Raw genomic sequence first — 18,660 nt, 5'->3', positions numbered from 1 at the left:
AGGCATTAGAATTGATTGTATCTACTGTCCCTATCACAGCCAACTATTTGTGATAATATTTTCTTTCATCCTAACTTACTTTCTTTATCATAAGGTCTCCCTTGACACCAACTCAATTTTGGCTTTTGGTTGAGCGCACTAACAGGTTAGTGTGGTTTGTGAATGGTGTTATATACGGTCTATGTCACTCGGCTGACGGAGAGAGGATGACTTTTTTGGCTCAGTCGGTAGAGCAAGTTTTTCACAGCGAAGACGCAGGATCGATTTCTAGTCTCGGCACTCGACAAGAATCGGGTTTATTTCCCCCTGTTCTTCATTTTCTAGATTTAGCTTAGATTACATTTATGACCATAACCACAGTTTTTTTCATTCTACCATGCCCCATACACAATATCAGTACTTTTGGCTTGTTTGTTTTGTTTGAATAAAAATGTTGCAAATGACGGACGACGATCGATTTTTTGTGTGTGTTTGTTTGATTAATTAACGTCCTATTAACAGCTATGGTCATGTAAGGGACGGCCTCCCATGTATGTGGTGTGTTGCGTGTATGTTGTACGACGATCGACGAAACACGATGGCTGTGTAGTCACACCGACTTTCGGATCAGATGTCGTAAAGAGATTATAAAATAAACGTTTAAAAAATATATATTATATGATACTTACCTTCCGTGATTCCAAACACAAACATGTACACAGCAACCCATCCGAATTTATCGTAGGCTGGATTTGTAAAGTGAGGTAACCGACCAACAGATCCATTGGTCCCCACAGTAACAAAACCGCCAGTATTGAGTCTGTGCTTCCAGTAGTAGAGGAAAATATAACCCATGATAGCATGCCAGCTGGGAGCAGGAGGAGCTGTTGGATTGTCTGAAGAGGCGAAAAATTCTTATCCTTCATCATTGCAGGTACATAGGTCTGCGGTAAACTCCTACCTGTAACACAAGGTTAAGATAATTTCACATATTTTCTTTAGATCATCTCAACATCTTAAATTGAAAACGTAGCTTCAAAAGAAATTTGTTTGATGCCCCCCCATGAACAATAGCATTATCTACTAAATGTCAGTCAATGTCCCGTCGCGCTTAAAAATAAACATTGTGGAGGCGGGACATTCATGCCCTGCAGATTTTTCTAAACTAATTTTAACAGTAAAACACGTTTATAACGAAAACGCTTACAATGAATTCAATTTGATGACGTAGTATCTTTTATTTTCCCATCATGGTTCATACAAGACGTTTTATACTATGTGTATAACGAGTTATGCATATAATGAAGGTATTTCGTTCGATACCGGAGGCTTTCATATAACGGTTATCATATTTACTGAAGGTATGCTTATGTATTAGATATGCGTCTGATTTTCAACTATTTTCATTGGCTATAAATGGTCGCGTGACGTTCAATCTGATTAAAATCAGCTGTTTGATACTCCGCTTACTACTACGTGCTCCGCTACAAACATCTGACAGTAAGCCCATCGAGGTCACCGTCCGCGCGACCTTTCGAATAACCAATCGGAACAGCGCTGGCAAACCATGACTGGTATTTCGTAGTTCTCAGCTTCAGAGATAAGATCCGATGAGTTCCGAAAAAACAGGTAAAATGGCTGCGTCCCATTAGCACAACACTTACTCCACGAAAAACGTACCGTACTTGGGAATGTGTGCATTTTGTGTGGTTTCTCATACATACAAGTTGAAAAACAAAGCGACGGGACAGATGTAAAACGCAGCACATTCTTAGACAGAAAACTGAAACTTTCCACGGAACGCGTGTGAAAACAATTGAAGACTTTCTCGATGTGAGTATTCAAAGTGTGATTACAGAGGGTGGCGAATGTGGTGTATGCCAGAAATGTTATCGTTCATTAGAACGATTGGGCTAAAACCGAGAAGGAAGTAAAACACAAAAAAAAAACTGAACTGAAGAATGCAACCAACAGTATTACAAGTAAACTTAATGCTAAACATTTTATCACCTAAACGGTCAACTATTGCAAAAGAATGTTTTACGCAGTCCTAACGCACCACCTATGAAGAAGGTCGCCATCCGTTATATACCTGTTTGTTTGCATCATGCCCAGTGAAAATACCCAGCCTTCAAGGACATAACAAATACAGCTGTCGCAAGCACCATAGCTCACTTGACAAGTATACCTGTACCACCTGTACGAACATGCATTCCAATATTGCCTGCCACTCAAACCTATCGCATCATCGCTGGAAGTAACATCTTTTATACCACCTAAACCACCAGCTTCTGTGAAAGTGAAAACTAACAGTGTCCGAGCCAAAAAGTCACTTGTGAAAGCATTCAGTACCATTCCCTGCAATCCAGATGATTTTCAGTGCACTAGTACTCCAGAATTATCTACTCAAGTTGAGGTATAACATTCATATATTTATTTATTACCGAATAAAATGTTAATTTGATATTAAGAGACTGATTATTTAAATAATTAAATTAAATTTAAGCTGAGTGCAAGTCATTAATGATTTGAACTGGAAGAATTTCAAAAGTATCAGGTAAAAGTTGTGCTTTTAATAAATAATCAGTCTTTGCCTTGATAAAAAGATGAAACAACTTGATGCACAAAACTCAAAATAATTTATTTCAATTTTAAGTAAAATGATATTTCATTTTTACAGTATGAACAATTCAATTACATGAAGTATACATACACAAACACCCTCTCTTTGACACTTATATACATATATTTGTAAGTGCCTTTTTGTTTATATATTATGTATACACACACACACACCCACACACACTTATAAATGACTTTTGTGTATGTATTATAATAAATGTATATTAAAAAATTATTAAAACAGTTTGTAATCTCTAGCGCTAGAGCGGAGATTACAGACCTGTTTTAATTTTAGTTTTTTTAATATTTAATTCCATTACAAAGATATTCTATATTTATTAATTTTTTTTTAATATATAAATACACACACACACACACAATATAAGTGAATTTTTGTGTATGTTATACATATACAATGTATACACACACATATAAAAGTGTCTTGTGTTGTTTCATCTGTAATTACATTTTCAAAGTTATTAATTGTTTAAGTTTTCAAAAGATGTAGATGTAGCTTCCTTGCATGTGGAAGCTTAAGACAGAAAATTTACCTGTTTTATTGTTTTTGTTTAATGAAAATTTTGAATAGGAATCTTGAATTGGTGACACTCAATCACTACATTAATATTATTGTTTCATGACAATGTTACAATATATGTTGATTTAATTGATATGTGATTTCTCATTACATATATAATTCCTATTCAAACTTTATTCTGTTGTTTGAGATAAGTTTGATGGATTTTTGATAGCTAGATGCCTTGCCCTTGGTTGGCAATTTTTGTTGTTTAAAGATGTTCATGTGCATGTATTATTAGTTGTTATTGTTAACTTTTTTGTTTGTTTTTTTCAGACTAACATTATGTTAGGTGTACCTACATCATTTTTCAGGAAGAATATCTAGAGCTGCTGCATGGTAAAATTGAGGACTGCCTTCAAATCACATATAAATGTACAGTATATATGTCTATTAAACTATGACTATGAAATATTTTAAACTTTTGTATAAATTAATATCTGTGTTTTTAAGTATCACAGAAGTAAATGTTTTGAAGTTTTGAACTTTCAACTTTTCACATTCATTAATGAAAACCGTTATGTGAAATGATAGTGTATAACATTCAGATTTAAACTTAAAATAGAATGAGAAAATGTGGTTATAAATTAATGATCTCTTGCAAAAACAAAACCATCATAAATTACATTATGTATGGTATGCTAACATATCATATTTGTTTTATTTTCATTAGATGTTATCAATATTTTCAGATAGTCATGACATATCCTAGTGGGCCAAGGACACAATTAGTAAAGAATGAAATGCATAAACAGCTTTGTAAAGCTATATTTAAATCAGAAAATGTTGAACTGTCAGTGACAAAGTTTATTGGCGAAGACCAACCCAGATGAAGTGGTAGATGCCGCATCAAAGATTATAGCAGAAAGAATCTAAAGAATTATGTAAAAGAACATCTGGATCTGTTCTACAGTTGAAAGACCATAACAATCTTCTGCACTTTTCATGGACAAACTGCATGAGGAACTAGAAACTTGTGCACCAAATGTTTTGAAAATTGTCAGGTCTACAGTAAGTGATATCCCATGTTTCACCCAGAGAAAAAAAAATTCATGAATGTTCTTCATGCTGTAGCTTCAGGTCTTCATGGTCGCAGCTTAGAGATGTCAGGACTCCATTACTGCATAGCATTTGTGCTTATTCACGGTGGATGCACATTGAGGGTAAGATACTGAATTGATTTATGTAAAACAAGATGGCAGACAGGCAGCCATTTTGAATTATGTCTAAATTACTGCAAAAATAAATCTTTTTGCATATACCATAGTACAAAATATGCTATAAGAAGATTTCAGAAATTAGTAACAGCTTCACATGTAATTCATCTCATAAAAATTAAAAGGTAATGACTCAGCAAAATATTAATAAAAAATGCATGATTTTTAATTTTTTGGATATTGACAGACTTGCAAAAATTGGATTGTGTGTTTCATCAAGTTCTGTGCGCAAGAAACTTGTTTCGTGGAAAGATACATTGGATGAAGAGGTTCTGAAGCTTCGTATTGAATGGGAAAATGGTGGACGGAATAAATATCAGCTTGTAGGTGATAACTGGGATATAAAACATTGTACCATCTTTCAGGTGAGTCTGTGTATTTGAAACAAATATCTGTAAAATTTAATTTTAATTTAGAATGTTAACTTCTGTTAATTGTCAATCTGATTAAAATCAGCGTGTTGGTATAATAAATATGATAAACTTGCAAACCTACTTATGTCAATTACTATAATATATATGTAATGTAGCTATTTCATTTATTTCTGGTCTGCACGTTATAAACTGTTTTGTTTAGTTTTGTTTTATTATATTAACATCCTATGAACAGCCAGGGAGATAAAACTTTATAAATAGAGTTTTAATTTAGCTTTACTTGTTCTTTAAGAACATCTCAGCAGAAGACCATATCACTACACCTTTTCAATACAATAGTTGTAGTTGATAGGGTCATACCTGCTGAAAGACAATTTGAGGATACAGACACAAAGATTGAGGTTGAAAAGTTCGTTCCTTCAGTAGAAGAACAAAGTTTACTGATGGATGAGCTCATCTTTATTGTTGCGTCCTCTGTGATACAGAATTTATCACAGATGAAAACAATTTATGGGAAGATCTATCCGAAACATCTGGCCCACCAATTCAGTGACCGAGCAGGAGAAAAGACAAAGCAGGTGCTAATTTATCATTTCTGTATATTTGTACATGTATTAACCATAAAGCGTGTTTCACTATTTTCAAACAAAATTAAAACTTTGCCATCCATATCTTGCAGAACACAAAAGCCAGTGTTCTTTGGTAGAGCTTTGATATTTCATTTAAAATATTCATCTTTACAAAGGAGATTAAAACCAAGAAATTTGATTTATGCGTTTTTTTATCCATCTCGGACAGTGGTGTTCGACAAACGCCGATGTATTTCAGGAATTATTTGTTTTAATTATATTGAAATGTACCACAAATTTATTCGAAACATGGTGGTGATATAGGTTTTCTGTCCATACAAAGTAATGTATCAGTTAGTATATATTCAACAAGATATGTATTGGCTTAAAAATTCATCTTAATTGTTTTGGTTTCACATTTTATTCATATAATGAATGTAATTTCTTGTGTTATTTTCAGTACTCTCTCGGGCTATCAGACTGCAATGAAAACAAAACTGCGGAAGTTATCAAGCTGTTGAAGGAATTTCAAACCAAATATGTTCCGTTTAAGAATGAAGATATATTGGAACCAGTTTTCTTTGGAGGTAAGCTAAACAATTTTTTTTACATATTAACATTGAGTATATCTTACGTAACTAAGAAATCAGATAGTATCAATGTAAACCAGGTTATAGTGTTAAATGCAAGGATTTTCATGAAAGAGGGGCTACATTATCCATTGATAAGCCTGATTACATTCAATGAGATCATGTATGCTGCAAAGGTATGAGAGATGTTTTCATGTAGATGTATTCTTTTTTTTCAGGTGACCGATTAACTGATGAAAGAATACAAGCAGGCCAACAAGCTATGCTAAATAGTGATACCCGGACTGGTCGACTGGAAGGCTTCATATCTAAAATAGAGGATTTCCATAGACTGATGAACTTTTTGGAGGTACATATATACAATCTGATTAAAATCTACACTGAAATAGAAAATGTATTTTTAACATAAATTGTCTTATTTAAAGCTTATATGTGGTGATATGATGGCAACATGTGTTACATTTCATGTTATCAGGTATCAAATTTTGTTTATACCAGTTGAAATAAATGTCTTGTACATACAGAATGTTTGAAACTAAGTTTTTTGCCCTACCATCATCAGATCAAGATGTCGGGCTAGTCAATTCACCTGTCATCTGTGGTCTGTCGTCCGTTCTTAAAAAAATCTTGTTTCTGCTATTTCTCAGAGAGAACTCAAATTTCATAGGATCCTTTTGGTCTATAGTGTTGCATATTGCACTTTAAGACTGATAACAAAAACAAAATGGCCGACAGACGGCCATCTTGGATTTCAACAATTTAAGGCTTTTATGTAGACTTAACATACTTTTCCCTATTTATTAAATGTTTCGGAAACCTCCAACAGGACATGGTAAGTTCAAATCCTATGTTTGTCAAATTAATGCACTACTTAATGCACTACTTTCCCTTTTTTAGGCTATTGCAAGACTGACTTACAGCACTGAGTCTGGGAGTGATCAAGGCACAATGTACTATTTTCGCAATAGATTGAATGCCAGAAATGTGAAAAGTGATGTCAGAAATCATTACAGAGCGTACAAACTTTTATACTACACAGTGCTTGATGCTTTGTGTTGTGTTATGTTCCTGAATGAATTTGGTAGTTCCAATTTCGAAGAACCTATTCCACTTCCAGAGGACTTCAATAACTCAACACCTGAATTTAAAATAGGCTGGCTGAACGGAATTTGCAGAAGCTTGTTGAAGAAACATTTTTTCAATAATGGTGAGGATTTGATGGAAAAACTTCGCGAAGTGCTCAGTGATCCTGACCATCCAGAAAACTATTGGATATCAAACATGGAGGATGGGAGAGTGAAATGTCATTTCTGTGAAAAAGACATATGCTTATGTGGGATCATTAAAGGTGCACGAAGAAGTCAAACACAACGCAAAGGTTCCACCAGTGAAAAAGCCAAAACTAAACAAGGACAATGATGAAATTGAAAGTTACTGTAATCTGTTGTTTAAACTGACTTTGTTGCACAAAAATTTGGACTCGGCTGTGGACATGGCAGATGGATATCGTTCCGTTCGCTCCGCGAAATATGAACTTCCCATTTACAATCTTACAAACAAAACCAAATATGGTATTGGATCTGTCCATCTCATTGCCTTAACAGAAGGCATTTTACCTGATGACCAAAGAATTCGGCTTATAGCAAACCGATGCATAAATTTACAGGGAGGAGCCAACAACAATATGGCGTTAGATGAATATGTTGAATATTTTGAACCGTGATAGTAAAGTCACTTGTTCTGGATTCCAGACAAAAGACAGCATTTTAGCTCGGTCAAAGGAATTTCCAATACTAATGAACTTTGTGAAGCACTACGATTCGGTATGTGATGTTTCACAACGTAAAGGCTTCCATCACTTGCCATCTTATTGTGAGGATGTGAAGAAGTGTTTCATGGATCTTATAGATCTTGATGCATTGAAACACATCAGTGGTAGAAAGATGAAGTGCAGAGTGTTTTCTTCTGACAAGAACATTTTTGACAAATGTTTTCAAGGACTTGGAACCTTCATTTACAGGCACAAACCCCTCCATGCATATCATAGATTAAGGAATAACAGGGTTTAATGAAGCAGACGAAAGACTTCGGTTTCCTGTTCAACTACATCTATGTGCTGTGTCTTAGTGATGAGGATTTGGTTTAGTATTGTTGTAGATCTTATCAACATCTAAGGTCATTTTAAGAATGGTTCTCAGTCACATTTTACGTTTTTAAATGGCTAGTGCTGAGTAGTGTATGTACTCCCTTTTTGAGCAATGGGCTTTAGATGTAGGTGAAAGTGCTTTGTCAGATTAAGGAGCTTCGAGGACTTTTATTTCATAAAGTCAGATAAAAAAAGAATCAGTTTTACGTGTCAGTCCTGTTACCATGGATATCTCATAAGAATATATGAAACTGAACTATTCAATTAACCAATATCATTTTCAGAGTTGGTTTCATTTTCAAGAAATATAACTTTATTTGATATCGTATATAAAGGTTATTTGTCAATGAGGGAAAGCATTATGATTCAGTCATTCCTGTTACCATGGATAATGTAACAGGAATGGCATAATGTGGTTATAACAGGAATGATCATTGATATGTAAAAGTTCCATACTTTTCTTGATTATGAAATGATCTTGTTGGACATTGATTCTACTATTTTGACTTTTCAAGTCTTTGCAACTTTGAAATACATGCTGAAGTGTAAGTAGTTTTTCAGGTCAAGTTTTCATTTATGGTAACAGGAATGAAAAGAAGTTTGTAACAAGAATGATTCTTTCTATTAAATGAATCTTCATTGCTCTAGTTTGATGTCATCTAATTATACTATGATATTGAAATAAGTAATAATCAGAGGCAAATTAAAGCAACAGAAATACTTTATCTGTATACGTATGACTTTGAAAATGTTTAGAATTAAAACCAGGTAACACGAATGACATTTGGTAACAGAAATGACAAAGTAGCAACAAAAATTATTCAAACCGATATGAATTGATGCAAGTTGTAAATTATGATTGCACATTTTTTAGAAATTTCCTCTTCATTTAAATCCTGTAAAGAGAAATGTCAGAATGTTTAGATTGTTTTCATACAAATTGAAATTGTACCAGGAATGACATACATGTATGTAGCTTTGTCATTGATTCCTGTTACAGTACTTGCTTTATTTGTAACTTCACCAAGTTAATATTTAACAAATGATAAGTTTCAGTATGCTAAAATATTCTGATATTTCTTGTACTTCAATAAAGTCTCAGAATCGTTAATCTTGCCTTTGTGTGTATCTAAATGAAATGTGGTTAAAGCTATGTGTAGTAGTTACCGGTACTAGTATAATGAGGGGCCACGGTGGCCGAGTGGTAAAGATTTCCCAACATATTACCACAAGCCCTCCATCTCTGGGATGCAGGTTAGAATCCCATGTGTGGCAGTTGGCAGGTACTTATCGCTGATCGGTGGTTTTTCTCAGGGTACTCCGGCTTTCCTCCACCAACTAACCTGGCATGTCCTAACATGACCCTGAGCTGGCAGTTAATTATATAATAGGACGTTAAACTAATAAAACAAAACCATACTAGTATAATGAAGTTTTGTAATACTGACAACCTTGCTGTACATACGGCACAATAGCTTGTCATACCCTCCATTTAAAAGACTCCTGATGATGTTAATAGTGTTCATAGTAAATACCATCCTCGATACTCCAGGGGTTACTATTAATTGTGTTATAACAATCCCTGGTTTGAATGCGAGATAGTCCAGTGGTGGATACAAAGACAACAATAGAAACTCCTGGAGTATCGGGGATGAGAGGATATTGGTTGTGCGTGTATGAAATAATTTGAAAACGATTTTCAGTAAAACAGCTACTTTAGTATGAACGGTTTTATTAAATGGAATACGAATACTTCAACAACTTTCAAATAATTCATCCTCAAAGTCTGACACATGCACATCTGGAACTGCTTCATTCTCGGACATTTCCGATTCGTCACTTCCATCACAGACAAAATGAAAAAGTGTTTCAATGTGTGTTCTTGCACATGTTTCACATGAACAAATACTGTTGCATAAATCACAACAAGAATGGTCCCTTTCTTTTTTGGCTAGGTCTGAAAGCTCTGCAGTGGACAGGAATGGTGTCAACATAGTAGCACGTCTGCAGTCAGAATCAGCACTTTTCGTGTAAACAGCTTTGACATCACTGTCTACTCCACGTAAATGGTATGAGTTATGGAGAAGCATGGCGGTAGCATTTTTTCCATCTCGTCCCACACTCGGCCTATCTCTTGCACGAGGTCAAACTATGGACTTTGGACAACCATATAATACAACATTATAAAAGTTTTTTATGTCAATGCCCATACCACTAGGGCATTAGTTGCTACAACTATTTTCAAGTCACTGTTTGGGTTTTTCAGGGAATCCATGATTCTTGACTTGCTAACATCCTCTGTTTCTGAGTGAAACATGTCAATACACTTGCAGTCTGGTATTTCCTGTAGTATATAAAGTGTATATATTGGCTGCATCTTTTATTGACATGCAATAAATCAAAGTTTTTGGGAAAAGTCCATCTTGTAGTCCATTAACAACCCATGACATTGCCATTTCAGTATTGTTGGCAACTTTATTCACCACTATTTTTATGTTTTCCCTGTTTGGTGAAATTCTAATGTCAACAAGATTGTCTGAATTCAAATTTAGAATTTTTTTCACTCGGTTTGAAATTTTCTGGGTACATGTCGCACTTAAAGCTAAAACTGATGCTCGTGGATGCAGTGATCTAAGTTCACCTATACATGAAAACCATTTTCTGAATGCTTTTTTAGAGTCTCCTTCATCTTCTCCCCTGAAATTTAAAAACATTATTGTTAGTAATTTGTGACATATGTTCTAATATTACCTTTCTTTGTTAATAGTATTTATTTAGTATCTAGAATGGGTAATAACACTAATCAGATTAGGGTCACTTGTCAATTAGTTATTGCTTGATGGTTCGTTATAGACTTTTAACAGTGGTTGAACATTGACAAGGTTTTATGTCTGTGTTTTAATATCAGTGTTGGACTAGACTACACTGTCTTATAGTATTATATTTACAGAGTTATTATGTACTAACCAAGTCGCAATTGTGTGAAATTCATCAACGACAATAGTCGAAACTTCAAACTGCTGCAGTGCAACTCTCCATTTCTGATCACCAACTAATGTCTCTGGTGAAGCAAATAAAAAATCAAAAGATCCACTTTCAATGTCTTCGTCAGTTTGAGAACAACCTCCTGTAAATTGAAAACAAACTAAATGGAAACACACGTTGTGCTGTTTTGTTTATCGTAACGATCGGCCGTTAAATTATTAATGAAACATTCACGTTCCAACGTAAACAATTTTAAAAAATTTCAGAACTTGGCATGATGTTTCAAACATCGATGATCGATAAATTTCATGTATATTGTACATATTTAACAAATGATTTACCTTTATATATTGCTTTGATGCCAGGGATTTTGCTCAAACGATCACATTGATCCTGCATTAGAGCTGTCAATGGCGAACTAACAACAACTTTCATTCCATCGTCAACCCCCATCTCTCTTTTCGTGGGTATCAACATTTGGTACGGAAGGGACTTCCCAAATCCCGTGGGAAGAACGGCCATACAATCTTTCTTGGCTAATAAGGCATCTAATATTTGCCTTTGTTCGGGTTTTATCGTGTCAATTTGAAAATGTGTGGCCAACACGCTTTCGATCGCTTCGTCTGCACTCATATTCGCCATTTTGACAGAAGACCCGAACCGCGCTTTGAAAGACGAATTCTGATTGGTCGATGTTTTAATGATATTCTTAGTTTCGAAGGTCGCGCGGACGGTGACCTCGATGGGCTACTGTCAGATGTTTGTAGCGGAGCACGTAGTAAGCGGAGTATCAAACAGCTGATTTTAATCAGATTGCTGCTAAGCGCTCATCATACAGGGAGTGGGACGTCTGGTTCGCCCGGTTCGCCCGTTGTCAGTATAATGTGACCGGGTTGGGTGGTGTTGCTTGGTGTCTTCGGAGGAATGCTTCAGTGGTATAGCACTATAAAAAGGGCAAACAGTTCCACTATACAAGACACAACATAATCTACCCCAGTCTCCCAAAACACGCACCTCGCACAACATACACGCAACACACCGCATACATGGGAGACCGTTCTTACATGACCATAGCTGTTAATAGGACGTTAATTAATCAAAGAAACCGACAAAATTATCATAAATGTCTGATGTTCGAATCCTACTTCGTTTTTTGTTATGTTTTTTTTTTTCCAGTGCAGGGTCTTTTTAATGAACTGTGTTTTACCGTTTATTTATATTATGACATTGATCTGATATAGATCGAGAAATGGAACATCTGAGAGCTGTCAGTGAGATACTAGTTTCACATACATATGTATCTAAGGTCAATATCGATATTGCCTCTATCTCTGTGAAATGTAGATTACACTTTTAAGAATCTATAATAAAATTGTACAGAAAGAGCGAGTACAAATTAATATAATACATGATTTTTTAAGTCACTAGTCTGTGATGGCATTTATTTAGAGTTAGATTATGATTTTGATTAGATACAAATCGAGAAATGGAGTGTCGGGGAAATACTAGTTTCACACACATACGTATCAGTATCGAGAGTGTCACTATCTCTGTGGAATGTATATTACACCTTTAAACATCTAGAATGAAATTGACTTCTATATAGATTGCATAGTTACACTTAATTAATAATATTAATTATATTTTGGTGAGATCCTGAAATTTTCACCTGTTGTATTTCGTTACACTTTTTTAACTTTGTTACGATTGTCAAAACTTAATGGATCATCTGGGGGTGTGACTTTGAAGTGTCCATCATTCTATAAACGATAGCCCACGAATTTGAATGGGTAAAAAAACACTTGTAAGCAAAAAAAGGGAGGTGGTGTACAAAACTTTGACGTATCCATCATTCTATAAACGATACCCCATGACTCGGTATGAATAAAAAAACTTTTGTCAGCACCCCTCAGCCCCAAGGGGTCGAACCAGGCTCATTTATAACATGATTGTCCTTCCCCAATGATGTTTCACACCAAATATGGATGAAATTCATCCAAGGATGAAGGAGAAGGATTTTAAAGCTAAAATTAAGGAAAAATCCCCATTTAGGGCCCCACCTCTCAGCCCCTAGGGGCCGGACCAGGCTCATTTATATAAAATGTGATTGTGCGTCCCCAATGATGTTTCACATCAAATATGGATAAAATCCATCCAAGGCTGAAGGAGGAGTAGGATTTAAAAGCTAAAATTAAGAAAATTTGCCCATTTGGGGCCCCACACCTCATACCCTAGAGGTTGGACCACGCTCATTTACATCAAATATGATTATCCTTCCCCAATAATGTTTTACACCAAATATGGATGAAATCCATCCAAGGATGAAGGAGGAGTAGGATTTTAAAGCTAAAATTAAGAAAATTTGCCCTTTTGGGGCCCCACTCCTCAGCCCCTAGGGGTCGGACCAAGCTCATTTATATAAAATATGATTGTCCTTCCCAATAATGTTTCACACCAAATATGGATGACAGCCGCCTAGCGGTTAAGGAGGAGTAGCGTTTTAAAGGAAAAAGTTTACGCATGACGCACGGCGGACGACGACAGACAAATCACGATGACTAAAGGTCATCCTGACCCTTCGGGTCAGATGACCTAAAAAGTAAGAAAGACCATTAAAGTAAGTGTGTCATGGGGAAAGTCATGAACGTGTACATGTGACTGTAATATTTAACATATAAATTGTCATTATATGTTAGTCTTCTTACTGATGTTATAGAAACAGAGGGCCTTATCGCTCACCTGTTTTGTAATGCCAAGAACTGACGTGAATACAGGTTGTTTCTTTTCTGAAGGAATTCGAATATTTACCTTTAATTCCCCTATTGGGCCCCGCCCTTCCTGCCCCCGAGGGTCAGAGCCAAAATTTATAAAAGTTCTGTTCCCCCTCCCCCAAGGATGTTTGTGGCCAAATTTGGTTACAATACATTGTTTTTGTTTGTTTTGGCATCCCATGTATGCAGTGTTTTTCGTGTATGTTGTGGGAGGTGCGTGTTTTGGGAGACTGCGGTATATTCATGTTGTGTCTTCTTGTATAGTGGAACTGTTGCCCTTTTTATTTGTTTGTTTGTTTGTTTGTTTGATTAATTAACGTCCTATTAACAGCTATGGTCATGAGAGGACGGCCTCCCATGTATGCGGTGTGTTGCGTGTATGTTGTGCGAGGTGCGTGTTTCGGGAGACTGCGGTATATTCATGTTGTGTCTTCGTGTATAGTGGAACTGTTGCCCTTTTTATAGTGCTATACCACTGAAGCATGCCGCCGAAGACACCAAGTAACACATCCCACCCGGTCACATTATACTGACTGTCTCGGCCAGGGGACATATCCCAGAGCCTTCCTCACAGAGGCGCACGCTCAACTCGAGGCCAAAAAGAGGCGGTGCCAAGGGAGGCATAAGGAAACATAAAGTCAGTTAGGAAGAAGAGAAAAGATAAGATCCTAAATTCGCCCTACCCGCAGGGAGGGTTACAATACATGCAGAACTCTAGGACAAGAAGCGACTTATAGGATTTACCCTTCGGGCCAGATGACCTAAAATGATTTCTTGTCTTAAAAACTGAAATCAGAGACATTCGATCTGGATCACTAATTCACCGGGTACATCTTGCAGTGAATGTTTGAAATGCACTGCAGACAGCTGCAGTATGCTTATTTGTGAGAAATCATAAAGTATAAAGATGTTTAAAAAGATATTTTATAATTAGATAGGTATTGGAACATTTTCATTTTGATTGTTTGTTTTGTTTGTTTGTTTGAGTTTTACGGCCCATCGACAACTAAGGTCATTTAGGGCCAAACTACAAGTCATGCATTAATATCAGGATAAAAGTTCAGGGTAAAAAAAAGGTTTGTATGGGATAAAATAAATTTGGCTAAAACACATGAGAAAACTCATGCACAATGTTGATGAAACGATGAAATGTTGAGTTGATACGATGTATGATGAGAAAACGTTCATATTTTGCTTAAAATACCGATCTCTTTGAGATAATTAACAAGAGATCCCAGAGGGATCTTGGCGCCCACCAAAGAAAGATCTATGTCTGACAATGGAAAGAGGGATCTTTTCCCTGCTTTTCAAACTTTTTCAAACACATGACATATAAAATTTGAGACAGATCGCTATAGTACTTTCTAAGAAATAGTGGTAACAAACTTCAACAATGAAATCTAAGATGGCGGCCGGTTGGCCATCTTGTTTACCGATCAGTCCCGAAAGGCATAATGCATCAGTCCTAAAAGGTACTATGCACAACTAGGGTACAAGGGGAACCTACACATAAAATTTGAGAAAGATCCCTTCAGTACTTTCTGAGAAATAGCGGTAACAAACTTTAACAATCAAAATCCAATATGGCCGTCGGTCGGCCATCTTGTTTACCGATCGGTCCCAATTAACAATATGCACAACTAGGGTCCTTGGGGAACCTTCATATGAAATTTGTAAACAATACCTTCATTACTTATTGAGAAATAGCGGTAACAAACTTTAACTATCAAAATCCAAGCCATCTTGTTGACCGATCGGTTCCAAAATGCAATATGCACAACTAGGGCCCTAGGGAAACCTATATATGAAATTTGAGAAAGATCCCTTCAGTACTTTTTGAGTAATAGCGGTAACAAACTTTAACTGTCAAAATCCAAGATGGCCACCTGTCGGCCATCTTGTTCACCGATCGGTCCCAAAATGTAATATGCACAACTAGGGTCCTAGGGGAACCTGTATATAAAATTTGAGAAAGATCCCTTCAGCACTTTTTGAGTAATAGCGGTAACAGGGATCAGCACTTTTTTAGTAATAGCGGTAACAAACTTTAACTATCAAAATCCAAGATGGCCACCTGTCGGCCATCTTGTTCACCGATCGGTCCCAAAATGCAATATGCACAACAAGGGTCCTAGGGGAATCTACATATGAAATTTGAGAAAGATCCCTTCAGTACTTTCTGAGAAATAGCGGTAACAAACTTTAAGTATCAAAATCCAAGATGGCCGCTTGTTGACCGATCGGTCCCAAAATGCAATCTGCACAACTAGGGCCCTAGGGGAACCTATATATGAAATTTGAGAAAGATCCCTGCAGTACTTTTTGTGAGAATAGCGGTAACAAACTTTAACTATCAAAATCCAAGATGGCTGCCTGTAGGCCATCTTGTTGACCGATCAGTCCCAAAATGCAATATGCACAACTAGAGTCCTAGGGAAACCTGTACATAAAATTTGAGAAAGATCCCTTCAGCACTTTTTGAGAAATAGCGGTGACAAACTTTAACTATCAAAATCCAAGATGGCCGCCTGTCGGCCATCTTGTTGACCGATCGGTCCCAAAATGCAATATGCACAACTAGAGTCCTAGGGGAACCTACATATGAAATTTGAGAAAGATCCCTTCAGCACTTTCTGAGAATTAGCGGTAACAAGAATTGTTAACGGACGGACGGACGGAAGGACGGACGGACCACGGACGAAAGGCGATTTGAATAGCCCACCATCTGATGATGGTGGGCTAAAAATACGATTATGTCTCACGGCATGAAACAAAGTGTACATGTCGGAGACATCGTAGTACTTATCTCGTATGTGCTTAAAATCAATACAGTGAAATAAAATATGCTCCACTGTGAGAGGAGAATCACATGCATGGATTAAGGATTAAGTGTAGGCTGAATTTTAAACAGTTTATTGTTTGTTTCGGTAGACCACCTTTGTTGCCAATGGTGTTTGATGGCTGACTGAATTGAAGGTTTGATGTCGGTGTATGGTAGTTTCAAATCTGTTTGTGCTAGGCGAAGAGCAGTCTTAGCTGCTTTATCAGCCTGTTCATTCCCCTTTATACCCACATGACTGGGAATCCAGAGATAAGTAATTTGAGTTTTAGAAGATAATCGAAATGTTCGGATTAAAAGATTTTGGATTAGAGTATTTCTAGGGCTTCTTGATTTCAAAGCCTGAAGAACCGAAAGAGAGTCTGAACAGATGATTGCCTTTTCAATGCGGTGTTCTTCGATATGGTCAAGCGCCAGACCGATAGCACATGCTTCCGCAGAGAAAATGGAGGCAATATCCGGGAGTCGGATAGAGGAGCAGTGATTAGATGTACAGCATGCTGCCGCAACATTATCACCATATTTTGATCCGTCAGTGTAGATCTGAACATGGTCAGGGAAAGCCCTAATGCACTCCCGAAAGGAGGATTTGTGTTCTTCGGGTAATGCACTGGATTTTGCCCTCTCATGTAGAGATAAATTGATATCAGGTGTTTGAATGAGCCATGGTGGTACATCTGATACGGTGTACTCGTCAATGGTGTCGAATGGTATACTAAGTTCCAGCAAAAATTTTGAAATTCTGATGCCAAATGTTGGTATGAGCTTTTGATTTTGTGTAAATATTTCTTGATGTTGTGGATTGAAACAAGGTTAAATGCGGGATATTTGGGGTTGGATTTCAGTTGAGCAGCATACTGTAAGGATAATTTCTTTCGCCGATCGTCTAGAGATGGCTCATTAGCTTCCACATGGAGACTCTTCACAGGTGTTGTTCGAAAAGCTAAAAGTGCGAGACGCAGTCCCTGATTCTGTATAGGGTCAAGCATCTGTAGATAGGAGCTGCGAGCCGATCCATAGACAATAGAGCCGTAGTCAAGTTTTGATCTAATAAGTGCCCGATAGATACGTAGAAGCATTTCACGGTCTGCATCCCAATCAGAATGGGAAAGAACTCGTAGAATGTTCAGCGCCTTCGAGCACTTATCCTTCAGATGTTTGATATGTGGAACAAAGGACAGTTTCGAATCAAATATTAGTCCAAGAAATTTAGTTTGTTCAACTACTGGAATTTTAATTCCATTGAGTGTGAGGTCAGGATCATTGTGTGGTTTTCGTTTTTGACAGAAGTGCATACAGACAGTTTTTGATCTTGAAAATCTAAAGCCATTTTCGTCAGCCCAATTTTGTAATTTGCCTAAACATTGTTGTAGTTCATTTTGATATACCTATACCTTGTCCTATAAGCTATATGAAATGATTGAAAGAGAAACACATATGATGATCCTTGAATTTTCTTTGAGTAAAAAAAACATTATTCAAAGTATGTGTTTGTAAATTTATTCATAATGAATCAAAGTACTGAAAGTACTAAATGGCTCGGTCTAGATGATAGGAGGAATATATTTCTAAGGTCAATACTACTGTAGTTTTGTACAATAAAAAATAAATTTGGCTGGTGTTCCTTCCAGTTTGGACTTTTGAGGATTCCTTGGACACCAATGTGTAAAATAAGAGACACATACTAATATCTTGGAAGCCAATTCTAATATTTCCTATGATGTTATATGTCAAATGATTTTATAACACCTTTAGCATTTTCCTTGTTAATTTGATGTTAATGAAAATATCCATTCTTAATGGCTATTGTCATCAAGTTCTTGGGACCACAGTATCAGTAAACAAGTACTGTTTTGCAGCACAGAAAGACAAGAGGCATACTTTTCTATGCCAAAATGTCTTAAATATAGAATATGTCTGTCCTCTAGAAGACTTATCAATATCACCATGTGATTTTTTAATAAATTGGTCAATTGGTCTACTTTTAACAA

General features: G+C 36.3%; 2 pseudogenes; one reads left to right on the top strand and one right to left on the bottom strand.

The window, feature by feature from the left end:
• Nucleotides 1-3,876: 3,876 nt before the first annotated feature.
• Nucleotides 3,877-8,251, top strand: LOC138312621 (uncharacterized; annotated as a pseudogene).
• A 1,967-nt stretch (nt 8,252-10,218) lies between these two features.
• On the bottom strand, nt 10,219-11,870 carry LOC138312622 (ATP-dependent DNA helicase RecQ-like; annotated as a pseudogene).
• Nucleotides 11,871-18,660: the final 6,790 nt, after the last annotated feature.

This window comes from Argopecten irradians, unplaced genomic scaffold (assembly GCF_041381155.1).
Source record: "Argopecten irradians isolate NY unplaced genomic scaffold, Ai_NY scaffold_0394, whole genome shotgun sequence".
Classification (NCBI taxonomy): Eukaryota; Metazoa; Mollusca; class Bivalvia; order Pectinida; family Pectinidae; genus Argopecten; species Argopecten irradians.
This window is presented reverse-complemented; position numbering and strand designations above follow the sequence as displayed.